Here is a 19,716-nt window from a genome sequence, read left to right as displayed (position 1 = left end):
TTCACGGCTGCTTCAGGAAGGGGTGGTCTTGGGTCCCCTAAGGAGTTAGCCTCTCACAAAGTATGGGTTCACATGCCTTCATTCTACTCCCCCCTACCCATCCCCAGGACCAGACCAGATCATCTTCTTTTCACTCCCTGACATAAATTCTTGTGCACACGACGTAATCGGCATCGAAAGTCAAAATCAACTGGTCATTGGCCAGCTCCTGGGTCCAGTAAGTCTTTGGGCCATTGCCCTCCACCAGAATTTGTGTACAGTAGATATTATTTTCATTCTCCCAAGTAGGCAAACTCCGGCTCTTGTGTCCATCCACCGTCTCCTCATCGAAGTCCCCGCCAACCTTGAAGTTGATCTCGGTGGTGCGCAAAGTGGTGGCGGTCTTGATGCAGAACTGGTCCCCGTCCTGGCGGATCTCCACGTGCAGGCTTGGAGGCCGCAGCCACAGCCACCTTTCTCAGCATGGCATTCACACCCAGCGCCTTGAGAAGCTCGTCGAAATTCTCCTTGTTCCGCATCTTCCAGGTGCCAGCGAAGTTGGGCATGGCGTCGGGCTGGGAGAGAAGCTGGTGCACTGGCGGTGCCGACTGCGCAATCAGAGCAAAGCGCTCGCTGTGAGCTGACTGCGGGACTGCGCCCGGCCCTGCCCCGGAAGATGAGTCTTCTTGACTGCTACTCTATCCACTGTGACACCCAGCTGACTATTACAGGTATATAAAGGTACATAAAAGAACATCTGTCCTCAAAGGACCAAGAGATTGACCTTTCTGAGTGACTCATCAGTAGACCTGTTAAGCTTGGAGAAGCTCATTATCAGAACATTGGCTAACAATTTGGGAAATAAGGAGTCACAGAAACCATTAAATTGTGTGTTTGGAGGCATGGAGGGATTGTATTGTAATCTGTATATTGGAATGATTATCCATATATCCTCTGCACTCTATCTGAAACTAGCTTTAGTTTTACACAGGAAATGAGAGGTAACAATCAAATTTGTTCATGTTCTCACTAAGATTCCGTCTCAAAGCAATATGGTAACTCTTAACTGTCATCTTAGAAAGACAGGTACAAGAAGTCAAGCATGCCAGTATTAGAGCATTGTTGTGGATATGAGCTGAGGGAACTGTGGCTTTGTGTCAACAATATTTCTCCAACAGTATATTTGCTGGCATGAGGAGATGCAGGTTGCCAAGGAAGCACCCTTACGTATAAGAAACCTAGCCGACAAATTAAAATTAAGCTTATAAGGGAATTGATCCTGGTTTTCTTTCTAACCTTCTCAAATATAAATAAGTTCCATAAATGTTTGGGAAAATGTAGCTCCCAGACCCATAAAGGGCTGTTGAGGGAAAGCTAGAGTGCTTAGTTAAGATATACTCTTAACTTGTTGAGGTTGATACTATTGTGAGTAGCTACCATGAGATTCCCCCTGTCACCCCCATAGCAGCCTTTTTTTATTTTGAGTCACTTCCAAACAATAAATATCTGAGAGTCACACTGAACTCAGTCCTAGTCAGATGATAGCTGGAATACTTGGTTATTTCCTGGGTGCGTAGCATAGTTTAGGAAGGACAGATAAATTGAAGAGTGTTTGGAAGACAGAGACCCGGATGGGGAAGTGTCTCTAGCCTTGACTATAAAGGAAGTAACTGCAGGCACTGAAAATATTTAGTTTGTTTATTGGCTCTCCCATTAGATTATGAACTTTTTGAGACAGGGCTGGTTTTTTTCTTTTTTATTTTTTTTAATCCCCTGTGCTGCACAGAGTAGGCATTTAATATTTATTGACTGTTTATTAACTGATGGAATTGATTTATGCCCTGGGAAAAAAATCTGACAAAATAAGCTCTTTTTACAGACTTCTAATGTGTATTTGGAGGATAGAGTTCTTTTTTTATAATGCATAGTCTACGACATAAAAAAGAGTTAATTCAAATTTAAACATTTTCAAAAGATCTCTTTATCATTAATTCATTCTTTATTGTATCTTAAGAATACAATTATTTTCTCCTCCCTTTTATTTTATTTTCAGCATCACATGAAGTTTATTTTTTTTTAGAAATTGTAGCCTTTAGAGCTAGAACCACTTTAAAGATTATCTACTCCAAGCCTAAGTAGTAGAATTAAAACCTTTCTTTTAAAAACTCAAGACAACTAGAAACTGTCAGTGCCCTTACCATAAGCCTTCTGGACTCAACAGGACATCTGTGGTTGCCATGTCTTCCTTCCCTTTTTTCCTACTTACTTTCTAGAAAGCATAAAAAATAAGCAGGAAGGCAATGATCTATTGTGACATTTTTCACTACTGAGTTAAAAAATCACTCAGAAATTCTAAGAAAATCCTATTTTTGATAAGGATGACTATTGTGCACCTTAACTTGCAATGTACATGACAACTATGATTTTGTAAGAGGAGACTAAATGTTTCTTAATGTAATGTTAAAAACAACAGTTTTATTTTTAAGTGTGTATGTATGTTTTTATGCATATGTTAACATGTACTTGTAATTTAGAGGACAGATCAAGTATAATGTATCCCATACTAAGAAATGTATACATTCATTTTTAATTGATGGCTTGGGTGATATTTTTAGAGGAAATGTAATAGAAAAATCAGAATGGGCAATGAAAATATTTATTTTTAAAATAAGACTAAAAATACCAGAACTAATAGTAGGATTGTTACTAATTTTTAAGGCATCCTGAATATAAGTGTAGTGGAATGCTAGATGAAGAGACAAGAGACCTGAGTTGTAGTCCTAGTTCTGTATGTGCTATATGACATTGAAAATCCAGAAATTTCCCTGGCTGTTTCCTTCTATAAATGAGAGGATTGGACTAAGTCATCTTATAAGATTCTCTAATGTAAGATTTCCAGTTCCATAGTTCTCCAGACTCTCTCTCTCTCTCTCTCTCTCTCTCTCTCTCTCTCTCTCTCTCTCCCTCTCTCTAAGGACTTAGGAATCAATCGTGTGACATGGGAGATATTGGCAAAGGACCTCCCAGCATGGTGTGCCTGCCTACATCAATGAAGGCACTGTGTTCTATGAGTGAAGTTGAGTAGCTCAAAAGAAAAGAGATGCACAAATTCAGAGACAACACCATTCCAAATGTTCACATGGACTATTTGTGCCTCCCTTGTGGCAGGGCCTTCTTAGCTGGTATTGGTCTGTTCAGCCACAGCTGGACACACTCTACCTTGACTCCAACATAGCAGTGTCATTTTGGTCCTCTTGAAGAACAAAGGACAATCAGTCAGACTCTAGCCAGGACTTCCTCTACCATGCCCTCTAGTCATATTCCTTTGTCTCCCTCATGCATCCCTTTTCCAGTTTTCTTTTTCAGGTGTGGTCTACATTAGAATAGAAACTCCTTAAGGGCAAACCACTCCAGTATTTCTGTCAAGAAAAACTTAAATGTTTGAGTCACGAAGAGTTGGACATAACTGAAAAATACTGAACCAAAGCTGCCCCCAAAATACGTTTCTGTTGTTCAGTCATGTCCACTCTTTGAGAACCCATGGACCATATTTTCCATGTGATTTTCCAGGAGTTATAGAAGAAGGTGGGAGACCTATAACAATCAGAAATGCAGGAAATAAGGAAATGCAGCAGATGACAAATGCGATAAGATAGAGTAAGGCAGGAAAGATAATTGGTAGAAAATGACATGTTTTAGGAAGCATAGCTAGTAGAGTGGAGGCAACCCTGACTTTTGAGCACAAGACTTTGTTTGAAATCTTGGCACTCATCCTGACTCTCTATACAGTCTTAGGCAAATCACTTAACCTTTTCAGGCCTTTTCTTTTTCTTATATAAAATCTAGACCAAAGACTATATGATCTCTAAGGTCCTTTTCAGTTCTAAATCATTGGACCAGCTACTAAACCAGTAGTGATCATTAACTATTTAAACTGGGGCAGCTAGGTAGCACATGGATAGAATGCAGAGCCTGGAGTTAGGAAGAGTCATCTTTGTGAGTTCAAATTTGACCTCAGACACTTAACTAGCTGTGTGACCCTGAGCAAATCACTTAACCCTGTTTGCCTCAGTTTTCTCATCTGTAAAGTGAGCTGGAGAAAGAAATGGCAAATCCCTCCAGTATCTTTGCCAAGAAAATCCCAAATAGGATAATAAAGAATTGAACAAAACAAAAACAACAAAACTATTTAACACATCCTCTTGGGTTTACCAAAGTTGAAGTGTCTGTCTGCAATTGGGTAGTACAGTTGATAGACCTCTAGACCTGAAATAAGAAAAACCTGAGCTAGGATCCTGCCTCAGACACTTAGTAGTTATGTGACATTGAACAACGTTACTTCAACTTCTCTTAGCCTCAATTTGCTCATCAGTAAAAAATGGGGGTGACAATAGTACCCCAAAGTTTTGGGGAAGATCAAATTAGATAATATTTATATAAAGCATTTTACCAACCCTCAAGCTAGCTCTGATGATGATGATGGAGATGCTTTTTTCTATTGTTTTCTGCAACTATTATTCTTTTTTGGAAACTTAGTCTCCTCATCTCACTCAGGCTGGAAGTACATTTCCCACTCCTAAACCCAGTCCTAGTACTGTGGGTACAGAAACTTTGATATGTTCTGCTTCTGATTTGTGTATGTTCGTACCTTGTTAGGTGGCTTGGTAGCTCTCTACTCCTGAGTGCCCACCTTATTGATGTGGATGGTAGCTCAGAACTCTTGAACTCAAATGATTGACCAGCCTCAGCTCCTCAATAGCACAGACTACAAGTCAATCCCTGCAAGTATTTTCAAGCAATATGAATATTTGAATATGTCTATCTCTGAAAGTTAATTTCCATGAAGATAAAAAAGGAAAAAAATATTTTCTAGCCCACTCCTTTCTCTTTCCCCTTAACATTAAACATCTGATAAAGTCCCCAAATGTATTTGTATTCTCAGCCCTTAGCACAGTTCCTGACACATAGTAGGTGCTTAATAAATGTTTATTGACTGACATGTAGTATTTAAATGCTGGATAAGTTCAGTTTCTCTTTTTTTTTCCTACTGAAGCTGATGGTTTAAAATTGAAACACAAAAGCTCTGAGCTTTGTTTTCTCTTTACTTAAGCCAATGGTATATATATTTTTAACCTTTCTCTAGAACAAAACATAATGAATCCAAGGCCCTATCCACTTTAAGCCAGATCTGAAATCATCCAGTTCTCCTTGGGGATGCAAGGAGGTTCTCTGTCACCACACTGCTAGTCTTGGGAATAATTGAGCCTAATTTACTTTCTTTTAACATAGGAACTTTTGTGGAATAAAGTGCTTGGGCCCGAATATGCTACTTAGCAACATGCTGGGATGTCCTCTGCTTCCTAATGATTGCAAGCCTAAGAAGGAAGCTAAAAAGGCTAATACTTATCTGTGTAATTGGTAATTCTCCTTCATCTCTAAATTGCAGAGATATAGCTTTTGGATCCAAGGGTTCTTGGTTCAAATCTCAGCAGGACTGGGTCACTTATATTGGGACAAAGGTACTCATTGGATTAAAGGGACTAATTTAATGCTGCTGCACAGCTCACACGTATGCTCCAAGGGGATCTACCAAATCCTCTGACAAGGATGAGAAGGGAAACAGGGTGGTGATTTCTTAGGTGTTAGATCAGCCTGCACCATAAGCACTTGCCTTTTCCTTGAGTCTTCATTAGCCTAACTGAAAGTGGGCCTTATTGAGTGCTAGCCAGATGGTTAATTTGGGTTGATTGTACATTATCTAGAATATTAAATGTACTGCAGTTTAAAGAATAACTGAAGAAGACTAAAAATTATTTTCAAAAGGGCTGAGGATACTATTAATCTACCAGGATTAAAGACCTCTAACATGAAAGGTCTAAAACATCCCCTTTCCAGGCAATATATCTGCAAATTTTATCATGTGCAAAGTACTTATATTTTCCTTTATGTTACTATGCAGTGATTATTTGACATAGTTTTACTAGGTAAATGAAACTCACAGGAAGGGTAAGGTCCATAACAGGGAAGGAAAAAAAAGCATAGAAGGTTAATTCTGAGTGATCAAACATGAAGCATTTTTCAAAACTTTCTAGGTTTCAGGCACTGTGCTACAGAATACAAAATGAAATGTACAATATCATGCAAATGAAAAATAACTCAGTCCTTGCCCTCAAGCAGCTTATGTATGACTATGGATACAATATGCTCATAGGATATGTGTGTATACACATACACACACACAGGTGTTTTCTTTCATTTGTATCCTGGCATATTTGGTTTTGTATTGTCTGGCATATTGCCTAAAACATAGAAGGTGTTTAATAAATGCTACTTGACTGATCATTCAACTTCTGTGTTTTATACAAACACTCACACACATAATACAGTGATTGAGGAATAGGCAGTAACAAATTGGGGGGGGGATCAGGAAAAACCTTTTGAAGGAGTTGGCAAATGAGTTGAGACTAGAAGTGAAGTAGAGATTCCAAGAGGCAAAGGTAAAGAAGAGGGTCATTCCAGGCATGGGGGATAGCTTGGGCAAAGGTATGGCATTAAGAGATGAGTACAGGGAAGAGCTAATAGGCCAATTTGTCTAGAGTGCAGCATATATGAGGGGGAAGTGAAGAGATACCAATGTGGAAAGATAGGCTAGACTAAAAGAAGAAATACCAAATAATAGATAGAGTTTTTATTTTATCTAAAGGAAAAACAGTGACTCACTAAGGCTTCTTGAGCAGGGGATAGACAAGATCAGATCTGTGACTTAGGAATATGAATTTGGCAGAACTGTGAAAGATGGATTAGAAAGGAGAGAAACTAGGAGCAAGGAGACCAATTAGAAGGCTATTGCCATAGGCCAAGAGTTCCTAGATTAGAATATTTGTGGTATATGTAGAGAGAGGAAGCTTGATGTGACAGAATTTGAGGAGAAGAAATCCATGAGTCTTGGCAACTGATTGGATGGGGGAGGGGGAGAAGGGAGTTGGGAGACACTGAAGAATCAAGTGTGAACATGAAAGACTGAAAGAATGGTGGTACCTTCCAAGAAAAATGGGGAACTCAGGAGAAGGAAGAGTTTAGAGAGAGGTATAATGTATTCTATTGGGACATGTATCATTTGAGATGTCTATGACATCCAAGATGGCAGGGCAGTGGGATATACACACACATACATACACACATACGTATCTCTACACACATAAAATAAATACACAGTGATTAAGGGGCAGGCACTAACAACTAAAGGTGAAGAAGGCAGTTGGCAGAGCTAGAACTCAGGAGATGAAGTAACAGTAGACAAAGATTTGGGAGTCATCTTTATAAAGATAGTTGACTCCATGGGAGCTGATGAGGTCACTAGAAAAGAGTGGAGAAAGTGAAGGACACAGGAAAGAGCCTAGGCTGCACACAAGCTAATTGTAGTGGGTGAAGCTATATTGTTTTTAGCAAAGGCCTTTAAGGAAATAGGATGAAGTGGAGAATGAGAAAAGTGGGAGAAAGAAATAACAGGACACATCAAAATATAAAGACATCTCTGGACTTAGAAAGCAAAGGGAGCCTCAGTTTGTAATGCAGTACAATGAGAAGTCAGAGGAATCTGCCTCTCACCAGTGTTACTTCAAACTCTCTTTTTGCACTGGCCATTCTTGAAATACACTCCTTGATACTTTTGTATCACAGAAAGCTTAAGATACAGCTCAGGAACCAACTTCTGCACAAAGCCTTTCCTGATTCCCCCAACTATTAGGAGCCACCCTCCCAAAGTACTTTATATTAAACTATTCTGTATGTATATATGTGTGCTTTTTTCTCCAATATGAATATAATCTCATTGTGAGAATGGATTGTTTCACTGTTTCTGTATCTCTATCCTCAGCATCTAGAGCCATGCTTGGAACTTAGCAAGCACTTAAGATATACTTGTTGGTTAATCAATTAATTTAATCAGACAGAGGACAGTCCTCAGTTCAGTGTAGAATGGTTATCCCTATTTTGCAGATGAGGAAACTGAGGCTAACTGAAAACATCAAGAAGGCAGGGATGGCTTTCAGAGGGACTTTGAGAATTTAAACAAGGCAGAGAAACATCCTAACTATTACATTCTGCCTTTACTGTTTTTGATACCCATAACTCTGTGGGTGATTTTAGATAGAAAGCATTCAAGTAGTGAAGGAAGGCTATATAAAAACCTAGTTCCATTCAATCTATTTTATACAGCCATGTTTGAGAATGCAATGTGATACTTAGAGGTCGGTACCAGAATTCGCTCTTCTGGGCATTGGTAATAGGAGAATTTTATTATAAGACTTTGCTTCAGTTGCCATGGAGGAGCTATGTTAGTGACTATGTTGGAGAAGTGCTCATTTAAGACCTTTCGGTGAACACATAAAGTCAACGTTGTGTCATGGCCTCAAAAGAAACTTTGAGATGGCAGAGGTTTTATTCATTTTCTTGCAAGTCAATCTTCACTGGAAATGGTTAAATAAAACTTGGAGAGAGGTCTGGAAACATCTAGATTTTGCTAAACATATTGTCCTGAAACACAAATGGCCCTACGAAGAACTTGAAAGCCTGGATCAGCAAGGGCAGAGGTGGGGAACCTGCAGCCTTGAGAATGTTCTGTGAAGTCTGGATTCAGTCAAAGGCCACACTTCAGGACCTAGAGAGCCACATGTGGCCTGGAGGTCACAGATGCCCCACCCCTGAGCAAGGGTAACATATCACAGAGATAAAAAGGTAGGTAGAATATAGATAGGTAAAAAGATGGCTAAAGCATTTATGAAGTGCTAATATCTGCTAAGTAGTGTGCTAAGCGCTCAAACTAGGGAACACTTCATTAAGGCTAGGTCATTACTTTTCATACCTTGAAAGCACTTTCTCTCTCTCTCTCTGAATATATAAGTACATGTATACATATATACACATGTATACATATATGTGAGGATGTGCATATATACATATGTATAGACATTATTTAGATATAGTTTTACATATACTAATATATACACATATATGTATGTTACCTAATATATATAAACATACATATATACCATATACTATATATCTAATATTGATATACACATACATATATACACATTATCTATCTATCTATCTATCTATCTATCTACATCTATACATATACACACACACGTGTGTGTGTGTGTGTGTATTATCTTTTTTGTTGTTTTTCAAGAGACTATCTGATTATGGTAGGATGACTGTCAAAGTGAAATTAGATACTGATGGGTTACAGTGTTTTTAGTCTTAGGGAATATATTCACATTTCAAGGGAGGAATTTCTGTAGACATTTCATGGCAAGATGGAGTAACTATCATAGCGTTTACTTCTACCAGTTCAACAAAGATAATTGAGGGACTTACAGAACCTGTAAAATCACACTTATAAGGTCAGTCCTGCTTCCTTCCACCTTTCTTTGCCATATTGACTGATGAAACGTGGGTTAATTTTATTAAATCTGTAGGATAGCTCAATTTCTGGTACCTGACACTTGGAAAATACTCTCTCCTCACCTCTTCCTTTAAGCACCTATAACTTCCTTCAAGGCTCAGCTCTTATACTACATCCTATAAAAAACCTTTCCTGATCCCACCAGTTGTTAGTAATCTCTTCTTCCTCAATTAACCATATAGGTACTTAACTTTGCAATTCCCTTAGCTGAAGAAAAGCTCCTTGAAGGTAAAACATTTTCTTCATTTTATCTTTGTCATCTCTGATGCCTAGCACATAAAATGTAGTTAGTAAATGCTTGTTGGGTTGATTGGGGGTCATTGTGGGACATTCTGGATCTTGAATGAGAGAATAGCCCAGAATATGATCATATGATGAAAATGACCATCCCCCCAACAAAAAGTGGTTATGAAAATTGAAAAAAAGTTTCTATCTGACCTGTTATCAGATTTGTCAATGCAGAGCATTATCCCATTACTTCTGTGAGCTCCCCTTTATACATAGTTCCCTAGGGTAGTTACCACTGAGAACGGGACTATTGTGATTTCCAGTTGTGAAAGACAGTAAATGGTTCAAAGGTATCAGAGACTTCACTGTTGGGTCTCTGTGCTGTAGTGAACAAACTGCATTTCTATAATTTGAAGTTAGTGCTTATCCAGTTCTAAACCTAGGTTCAGATAACCGAAGGTCAGATTCTTTTTTGTGTGATCCCTGTTTTTGTACAAGTCAGATCCTGTTAGAAAGCTTTATTTCCTGGCACTTGGTAAAAAGGTCAGAAGCTAGATAGAGAGTATAGCCATTGTGGTCATCAACAGATATCTTATTATTCTCTGGGAAAAGAAAGTACTCGAGATGGAAAGAACTCTGAAGCCCTTAAAAGACACTTGATAAACCCTTTACATGAAATCTCTCTATCCTCCTGAGTTGGCATTATTGTGGAGGACAATGGGCCTCGTTTTCCAAGCACTATGGGCTAGAAGTGTTTCAACAAGAGATTAAAAAGGTGCCTTCGTACTACAAGTAAGTAACATGTATTCATCTTTCTTTTTATTCTGCCATATTTTTAAAGGAGAAAATTCTGTCAATGATAGAATGATATCTGAATGAATTTTTCAAAATAGTCCTTAAACTGTACATGATTGTAAAGGGATTTTATGACTTATACACTTATAGAATGTGATATCAGAAAAGGACCTTTAAGACCACCTCACCCAATCCCCACAGTGGATAGAGCAATGGGCGTAGAAAGACAAGGTCAAATCTGACCTCAGATATTCACTAGCTATGTGAATCCAGGCAACTCATTTTCCTTGTGTCTGCCTCAGCTTCCTTAACTGTAAAATGGGGATAATAACAGTATCTACCTCACAAAATCATGGTGAAGATCATATGAGATAATATTTGTAAAGTAATCAGCACAGTGCCTAGCACGTAGTAGTCACTGAGTAAATGCTCTTCTTCTTTCTTTTTTTTTTTCAGAGGAGGACATTGTGGCCAAGAGAAAGAAAGTGACTTGTCCAAGGGCAAAATGTAGGCTCCAAGTCTTTCTTCCTCCTCCCTACAAGGCAATAAGGGTTAAGTGACCTGCCCAAGGTCACACAGCTAATAAGTATCAAGTATCTGGTCCAGACTGGATTTGAACTCAGGTCCTTCTGACTCCAGGGCAGGTGCTCTATCCACTGCACCACCTAGCTGCCCCACACTCCAACCCTTTCTAAAGAACTCTTCTACTCTGTTATGCAATCTTACTATTTGCTGAATTAATTTGATTGTGTGGCCATCGGAATCAATTTCCAAAAAAAAAAAAAATTAACTAGAACATGGAACCCAATGCATAACTACTGAGGCATTCTGTTTTTGAAGGACATTCTGTGTTTGTAGCTCACTAAGTTTTTGGTTCCTCAGGTAAGTTACATCAATTAGGGTAGTTAATAGAAGAAAAAGAACCAAGGAACATACTGAGATATTTGTAGTATTTTGTTTCTGTAATGTGGCTCACACAAAATTAATATATAGACTTATTATCTGGGAATCTTCCTGCGTATAAAATCTCTATACCCTAATATAAATACAGTACTGTTCTGAGTAAATGCCTATGGGACAAATTATATTCTTTCTTTTCTCTCTGTCTCTGGCCCAAATTTAATTAGATGATGATTCTTTCTTAAACATGAGTATATAATGAATTGTAAATGGGAAGATCTTACAGGGTTTATTTCATAAATTTCCCTTCATCACTGAGTTTCATAGGCTCAATAAACAGGGCATATGTACATGCCATAGGAAACGTCAAGACAGAGGCATTATGAAGAAAGACAATAGATCTGAATCCTATGGTGGCAGGATCACATTTGGTCAAAGGAGTCTGTTTATAGCCATGTGGGAGTCACATATGGAAGGCAAGAAATCACAATAAAGAAGACCCGGGTTAAAGTCCGGGCAACTATACTTATTGCTGCATGACTAGGAAAGTCACTTACCTGCTATGGACCTCAGTTTCTTCTGTATATTATGGGTAAAAGTACTTATGTAATATACCTCACAGGCTGTCATATGCACATAAGCCTATATAAAAATATAAGCATTAATCTTCATGGAAAGTATTATAGGCACGCTAATAACAGATGTTTGAAAAAAATTGGTGAAAGCTCTGAAGGAAAAAGAGGGAGAAAGAGGAAAACGAGTGTCTAGCAATACAGAATACAGAGGGTAAGCAAGTACAAATCCTTGCCTGGGCACTTTCTGAGAGCAGTACACTTTTGAAGAGAGTACACTTTTTGAAGAAAAGCAATGCCAGGATATGTTCTGCTTAAAAAGATAAGATCACCCTATACAAAGATAAGATCAAAATGGGCACATGATTTAAAATGTGATACCATAAGTAAATTAGGAGGACAAGGAATAGTTTACCTGTCAGATCTATGGAGAAGTGAAGACTTTATGACCAAACAAGAGATAGAGAACATTATGAGATACAAAATAGATAATTTGGATTACATTAATTTAAAATGCTTTTGTACAAGTAAAACCAATGCAACCAAGACTGGAAGGAAAGAAGAACACTGGGAAACATTTTTTACAGCCAGTGTTTCTAATAAAGGCCATGTTTCTCAAACATATAGAGAACTGAGTCAAATAGTCAAAGGATTTGAATAGGCAATTTTCAGATACAGAAATTAAAGCTATGTTTAGCCATATAAAAATGCTCTAAATCACTATTGATTAGAAAAATATAAATCAAAACAACTCTGAAGTATCACATCATACTTATCAGATTGGCTAATGTGACAGAAAAGGAAACAATAAATGTGGAGAAGATGTGGGAAAATTGGAACGCTAATGCATTGTTGATGGAGTTGTGAACTGATATAACTGTTCTGGAGAGCAATTTGGAACTATTCCCAAAGGATTATAAAACTATGCCTATCCTTTTATCCATCAAAATCATTACTAGGTCTGCATCCCAAAAAGATCATGAAAAAAGGGAAAGGATCCACAAAAAATACATGAAAATATTTACCAAACTATTTATAGCAGCTTTTTTTTGTGGTAGCAAAGAAATGGAAATTGAGGGGATGCCCACAATTGGGGAATGACTGAACAAGTGGTGGTATATGAATGTAATGGAATACTGTTGTGCTATAAGAAATGATGAACAGGTAGATATCAGAAAAACCTGGAAGGACTTACACGAACTGATGCTGAATAAAGTGAGCAGAACTAGGAGAACATTATACACAGTAACAACAACAATTTGTGATGATCAACTATGATAGACATAGCTTTTCTTAGCAATACATTAATCTAACACAATTCTAAAAGATTTATGATAGAAAATGCTAATCATATCCAGAGAGAGTTATGAATTCTGAATTCAGATCAAAGCATACTATTTTCACTTTTGTTTTGCTTTTTTTCTCATAGTTTTTCTCTTTTGTTCTGATTCTTCTTTCACAACATAACTAATGTGGACATATGTTTAACATGATTGTACACATATAACCTATATCAGATTGATTGGAGAAGGGGGAGGGCAGAGAGAGAGGTAGAAAAATTTGGGACTCAAAATCTTACAAATATGAATGTTGAAAACGATCTTTACATATAATTGGAAAAAAACAAAATACTATGAAGTGTGGGGAAAAAAAGATAAGATCAAATGCTTGCTTTTATGAAGAGGGAAGTCAAAGCAAGGTATGGAGCATGCCCACAGAGTGGGGCTTTTTGACCATGATGCATGAGGCAGAGACAATAATACATTCAAATGATAAGGGTAGTTTGACAGAGAATAGCATTCTGCTTGTGGGGGGACCCATATGAAAACCTGAAAGTCATTGAGAGGAGGAGTCTGGTTGCTAGGTAGAGAGGGTGTCTTGGGAAACAGGATAGAGACTTAGCATGCGCTTGAGCTCCGACAATCAGTCTGGGCTGGTCCTGAGCAAAGGCTAAAGGAGTGAGAGAGGAGGGGGAAGTGGGGGAAATGTGCAGAAAAGAAAGAGAACAGCACTGTGTGGATTTAAGCGGATGAGAAACATTCCTCTTGTAAAAAAAAAATATATATATATATATATTATTAAAAATAATTTATTAAATGGATTTTATTAAAAGGAACACCAAAAAGATTAAAAGTTACACAGACAATATTAAATAACAGAAGAATAGCACACTGGTGCCTTTTTATTACCCTTAGACATTTTCTATCACCTATGTAATTTGTGCCCTGCAGCTGAATAACAAGGCAAAACAAACCTGAAAGGGGTTTTTATTCTTTCTAGGAAAAAATTCTTTCTCTCTCCCTCTACTTACAGATAGATATACTTATCAATCTATATTTAGTTCCTAGGATATATGAAGTATGAATATACATATATATATATATAAAGAGAGAGAGAATAGAGATAAAGAGATATAGATATATATAGGGAACAAGGATCACATACATATATTTATCTACATCTTTGTATATCTCTCTATATATTTGTATATTATCTCTATTCATATTTTAAATATAGAGAACACAGAGCACACATATATATATCTGTCAATATCTTTTTATATCTCTACAGCTCTAGCTTATATGTCTATATATTCTCTTCATATATATATATATATATATATATATATATATAAAATAGGCATAATTATGCTCATACTTTATAAATCCTAGGAACTAAATATTTGTGTATATGTGTGTGTAATATATTATGTGTATATATACGTGTGTGTGGTGTGTGTGTGTGTGTGTATCACACAAAAGACAAAACCTCAAAGGCAGTGAGTTGTGGGATTCCTCTCCAAGCTGCACTCACTGTCAAGCAGGCCAGCTGAGATGAGGCAGCTGACAGCTCTCCAGAGGAGCTGGGCTGAGGCTTCTGTTCAGAAGACTGGAACGGCACAGACCTGATCCCGCATGTAATGAGACCAAACAGAGCTGGAAGGTAAACTCCTCTCCTCGGCCCTTTCAATGGAAGAAACAAGCAGCCAGCCTGCCTGTCATGCTTCACCATCCTTTTCAGTGGCCTTGCTTTCCCCAAACAGGAAGAGCAGTTTGGGAGGGCTACATCGAATTACTAGGAGGTCAGCCACCATGTAATCCACAGTATATTAGTATGTGAGTGTGGGCATTCACATTGCACAGCTGACTGAAATTCCCTCTACAAATGCTTGAGTGGAAATAATGACGACTTAAAAAAAAAATCAACTCCATGTTTCTCAATTTATATTGAAAGACTAAAGAGAGCCCTACTATGGGGCTGTTGACCAGTCTAGCCATGAATCTTAGCTGCAAGGCTACTTAAGAATCCTAGGTCACATTAAATCAGAAAGTCAGCAAATAAAATTTTGTAACTCAACATTTGGTGCTACTAAGTAAGGTTTCATGGGAATCTTTGTAACTTGCCAGTTTCCAGCATGGAATCATATAGGGCTATAATAACAGTGACATGGGTGTGAGCTTCAGTGAAAGAACAGAAGTAGTGCAGGAGAACAAAAATGTTGGTCACAGTTTCTCAGCAAGGAACATACAAACCTACATGGGGGAGAGGGTGACATGAAAGAGTAAAGTTTAAATGTCTTACATCTAGAGACAGCTAAGGAGCTAGAGAGCAATCACCTACTTGGAGACATCATGAGGAACAAAGCACAAAAGCATTTAGTTAAAGTATAAAATATTCCCAATGAACAATTAACCCCTCCCGGAGACACTTGGTGATTTCTTTAAAGAAAGCTTCATTCTTTTTTCTTTTTTTGGTTTAGTACAGCAATCAGAAAGTTCACATTCAAATGGAGAGTTAACACTTATTTTGACTCTATAAATGGTAGTGGGGATTGTATTTGAAAATCAAGTTCTTAATTAACACTGTCATTTCTGAGACTGCTGCTATATTCTTGGAGAGAATAAAGGACGTTGTTAGTGACACCAGCAGTACGGGACTTTAAATCTAGTACAAAGGTGGGAGCTTCTCTCCAGTTCTATTTCTAGGCATCATCTATTAGAGCCCTGTGGTACCATATTGTACTTGATTACAAACCCACTGTGCAGCTATAGAACCTGAGGCAAATATTACATGAGGAACAAAATGCCTCTGAAGCTCAAATATGTTCTATGTCACAAGCATGTTTTTGTCCAAATGGCCAGGGAGTTGGAGATCTTTTCTCATGCTTCCCTAGTATCTTCCATCATGTCAAGGGAAAGGAAAAAGGAATCTGCCATTGTTCAGTTGGCTCCTGTGTTATGTGTAGCATGGGAGGACTTGGGAAAAGGTAGGCATTGCAATCAAAGGATGAAATGGGGAAGAGGGAAGAAACATTTATTTAGTGCCTACTGTCAGGCAACCTGCTAAATGCTTTGCAAATACTATCTCACTTGATATGTGGAAGTATCCACATAAATGAGATGAAAAAATGCATTGAACTATTTGAGAATTCATTTAAGAGCATCACTTTTCTCACCTACAAAGGAGACATCCATCTGTTTCATATGCATTTTTATTTTTTTTTATAATCTCATATGCATTAAAAAAAAAAGACCATAGGATCACAGACATAGAACTTGAAAGGACTTAGAAGGTACCTAGTCCAGTGCCTTCATTTTGCAGATTAGTTAATTGAGGCAAAGAGATGGTTAAATGATCTGTCCAAGGTTTCACAGGTAATATGCCGGAGTCAGAATTTGAACACAGGTTCTTTGACCCCAAATAGAGTATGACTTTCTTCTCACAGTATCACATGGTTCATTTTATTCATCATTGACCTTAACCCTCCTTTTAAAAATATTTTTCATTAAAATGTAACTGAAGAACATATGGTAAAAATCTCAATAATTTGGACTCCACTAATTCAGACTTGGCTTTAGTTTGCTCTTTATAAGCTCTTAGAAGAATTAAAAACATGAAGCTTATTTAAAAGTGGAAGTCAACATGATATTTACCATTTTTAGGGAGATCATTTGCATTCAAGGTATGAGATGTCACATTTACTAATGACAGTAATTAAAATGAAAAGATTTTTCTAAGATATCTATCAAGACTTCCCCTTTCCTGTCAGGATTCTTTCTCAATGCTTGCCCCTGAAATAATAGGCTGACTTGCTTTTAATACTCTCTGTAACTCTGATTTTTCAGTAAACTCCACCTCATTTAGAAAGGATCACTGTGGGATTCCTATCCATGCTGTCAAGAGCTCCCAGTCAGAATTGGAACTGGAAACAAAAGGAATAGGAAAGGTTTACTCTAGAGCTCCCACTTTGTTTGAAAAGAATGAAGAATGAATGGTCTTGTGCCTACTCACAAGTGTTATCACAGATTTAGAAGCAGCTAGCTGCCTGCTTTCTGGCCCATTTCATCACCTTTCAATCTCTTACTCTCTGCTCTTTAACTCTTCTCCCATATACTGGTCCTGATACACAACAGCTATGTAGCAACCAGACTGTAATAGCCCCCAAGTTCCTGGCTGTATTGCAATGGTGTTACTATGCAAGATTCCAGTGATAAGCTGTGAACTGACATTACTAATTGATATTCTCATTTTAACAGAAAAATGGCATTTGCTCATAGGGATTAAATCATCCTATTAACATTTTCGTAACACTCATGGAATATTTTCTTTGCTGGTCAGCAAGAAAAATGAATTTCAATGAAGTTGCCTAGGAAAAAAGAGTTTGTTTCAGAAATCATCATCATACTGCCTCATTCTGCAATTAAGAACAATAACAATAGCTGATGTTTATATAATACTTTAAGATGCACAAAGCACTTGACATATATACTTTGTTATTTGATCTTCACAGTGGTGAAGTGGTATATTATTTCCATTTTACAGACATAGAAACTGAGGATCAGAGGTCAGTTCCTTACACAGGATCATAAATCTAGTCTGAGGCGGGATTCAAACCATGATTTTGCAGACTCCAAGTCCAGTTACCTGTTATTCCACTGTTGTGTCTTTTTATACATCTTCAAGATCATTAAGTCTGATAGACCCTGTTTTGTAACTGATAACCTCCATTCTCTGATAATCATCCAGTTAAGGAATGAGACAAACAACTTCAATCATAACCCAACATTCTAATGATTTCTGTCCAATCATTTCTGGGGAGCTAGTAAAAAAATCAATCTACCATAAAAGATCAACACTGTATGTAATTCAGATAAATAAAATTGAAAAGACATGAGTGCTCTTATTTATAATGAAAGTAATTTGCAAAGTATAAAATGCTCTACAAGTGTAAAATATCATCTTCATAGTAATTTCCTTGCAATGTATAACAAAGCAATTGATTTTGGAAGGACTCGCAATTCCTTAAATGCCATTGTTATAGCCCCTTTGTGCTTGCATTTTCAAGAGGCACTAGAGGGCAGAATAACCCCACCCCTCCCCAACTCTCAAAGCTCTGGTCAAATGACAATCCTATCCACAAGAATGGATTTTAAGAAATTCTTCATCTAAAAACAATTAAGATATTTAAATGAAATTAAGTGCTAGAAAGGGCAATTAGGTAGCACAGTGGATAGAATGCTGAGTCTGAAGTCAGGAAGACTCATCTTCCTGAGTTCAAATCTGGCTCAGATAGTTTCTAGCTGTGTGACCCAGGGCAAGTCACTTAACCCTGTTTGCTTCAGTTTCCTCTTCTGTAAAATAAGCTGGAGAAAGAAATGGCAAACCACTTCAGTATCTTTGCAAAGAAAACCTCAAATGGGATCACAAAGAGTTAGACATACTGAAACAACTGGACAACAACAATGTGGTAAAATGGAAACCATCGAAATTAGCTTCACAAAAACTATATAGGATAATCAAAGTGAAGTGTGTATATTTCATTAACTGCCCTGAGTATCCTTACGATAAGAAAAATAAAGCTTCCTCTTTACATTGCTGGTGCTTGGAGTCCCTCAAGGACCTGGCTTTTTTTGTAGTCTTAATTACATTTTGGTTACATTAATATGACATATATAAACCACTCTGCAAAACATTAAGAGCTATATAAACAGTAATGGTAGTTGTAATAGTAACAACAACAACAATAGTTATCCTGCTGTCCTGAATACTAGGGGAGAGAGGTAGTTGGGAGAGCAAAAAGGGGCATAGATAAATCTTGTAAAACTCTTAGCCTTCTCACTTAGCAATATCTCTGTGCCATGCAGTCCTCCTCTTTCCATTGGTGTGCTCTTATCAGGGCCTCCATTTTGAGTGCAGGTCTCCATTGGTCATGTTTCATTCTCTTTCCAGCTCTGTGTTTCTGACTCTAAGAACTCTGTTATCACAATTCAGCTTTAACTCTGGAACTCCCTCATCTCATGGGGTCTTCTCACCCTACAACATGCCTCTATCATGCCAGCCTTCTCTTCCCGTGGGTGGACCCTTTCAGATGCTCCGTTTTAGAGATGGACTCAGGCTAGCTATGCTTCATTCTCTTCCAGGCTGTGTTTCTGACTAAGGATTTTTCACTACCCCCTACAACGCTACCCCTTATTCTTTGCCTTCAACACTTGATTTCTAGCTCTTTTGTTATATGTAGTATTCTCCCATTAAAATGTAAGCTTCTTGAGGGCAGAGTCCATCTTTCTTTTTTATTATTTTTATATCCCTAGAGCTTAGCACACTGTCAGGCACATAGTAAGAGCTTATTAAATAGTTGTTCCATACCATAAAGATGAACAGTTAGGCCAACTGGGACAAGTGAGCAAGAAGTATGGAGCCACACTCAATTCTATCTCATTACTGTTTTAAATGGAATCTTGGGACTGGTTACAGATACAAACTCTTCAATTC

General features: G+C 37.7%; 1 protein-coding gene and 1 pseudogene across 1 annotated transcript in view; both read right to left on the bottom strand.

The window, feature by feature from the left end:
- The window catches only part of ERBB4 (erb-b2 receptor tyrosine kinase 4), a 1,374,278-nt gene that overhangs the window by 97,611 nt on the left and 1,256,951 nt on the right, over nucleotides 1–19,716 (bottom strand).
- LOC110223280 (cellular retinoic acid-binding protein 1 pseudogene) lies at nucleotides 131–548 on the bottom strand (annotated as a pseudogene).

The sequence above is a fragment of the Phascolarctos cinereus genome, unplaced genomic scaffold (genome assembly GCF_003287225.1).
Source record: "Phascolarctos cinereus isolate Bilbo 61053 unplaced genomic scaffold, phaCin_HiC Scaffold_7;HRSCAF=346, whole genome shotgun sequence".
Taxonomy (NCBI): domain Eukaryota; kingdom Metazoa; phylum Chordata; class Mammalia; order Diprotodontia; family Phascolarctidae; genus Phascolarctos; species Phascolarctos cinereus.
The sequence above is the reverse complement of the archived record's forward strand: the minus strand, read 5'-3'. Positions and strand labels throughout refer to the sequence as shown.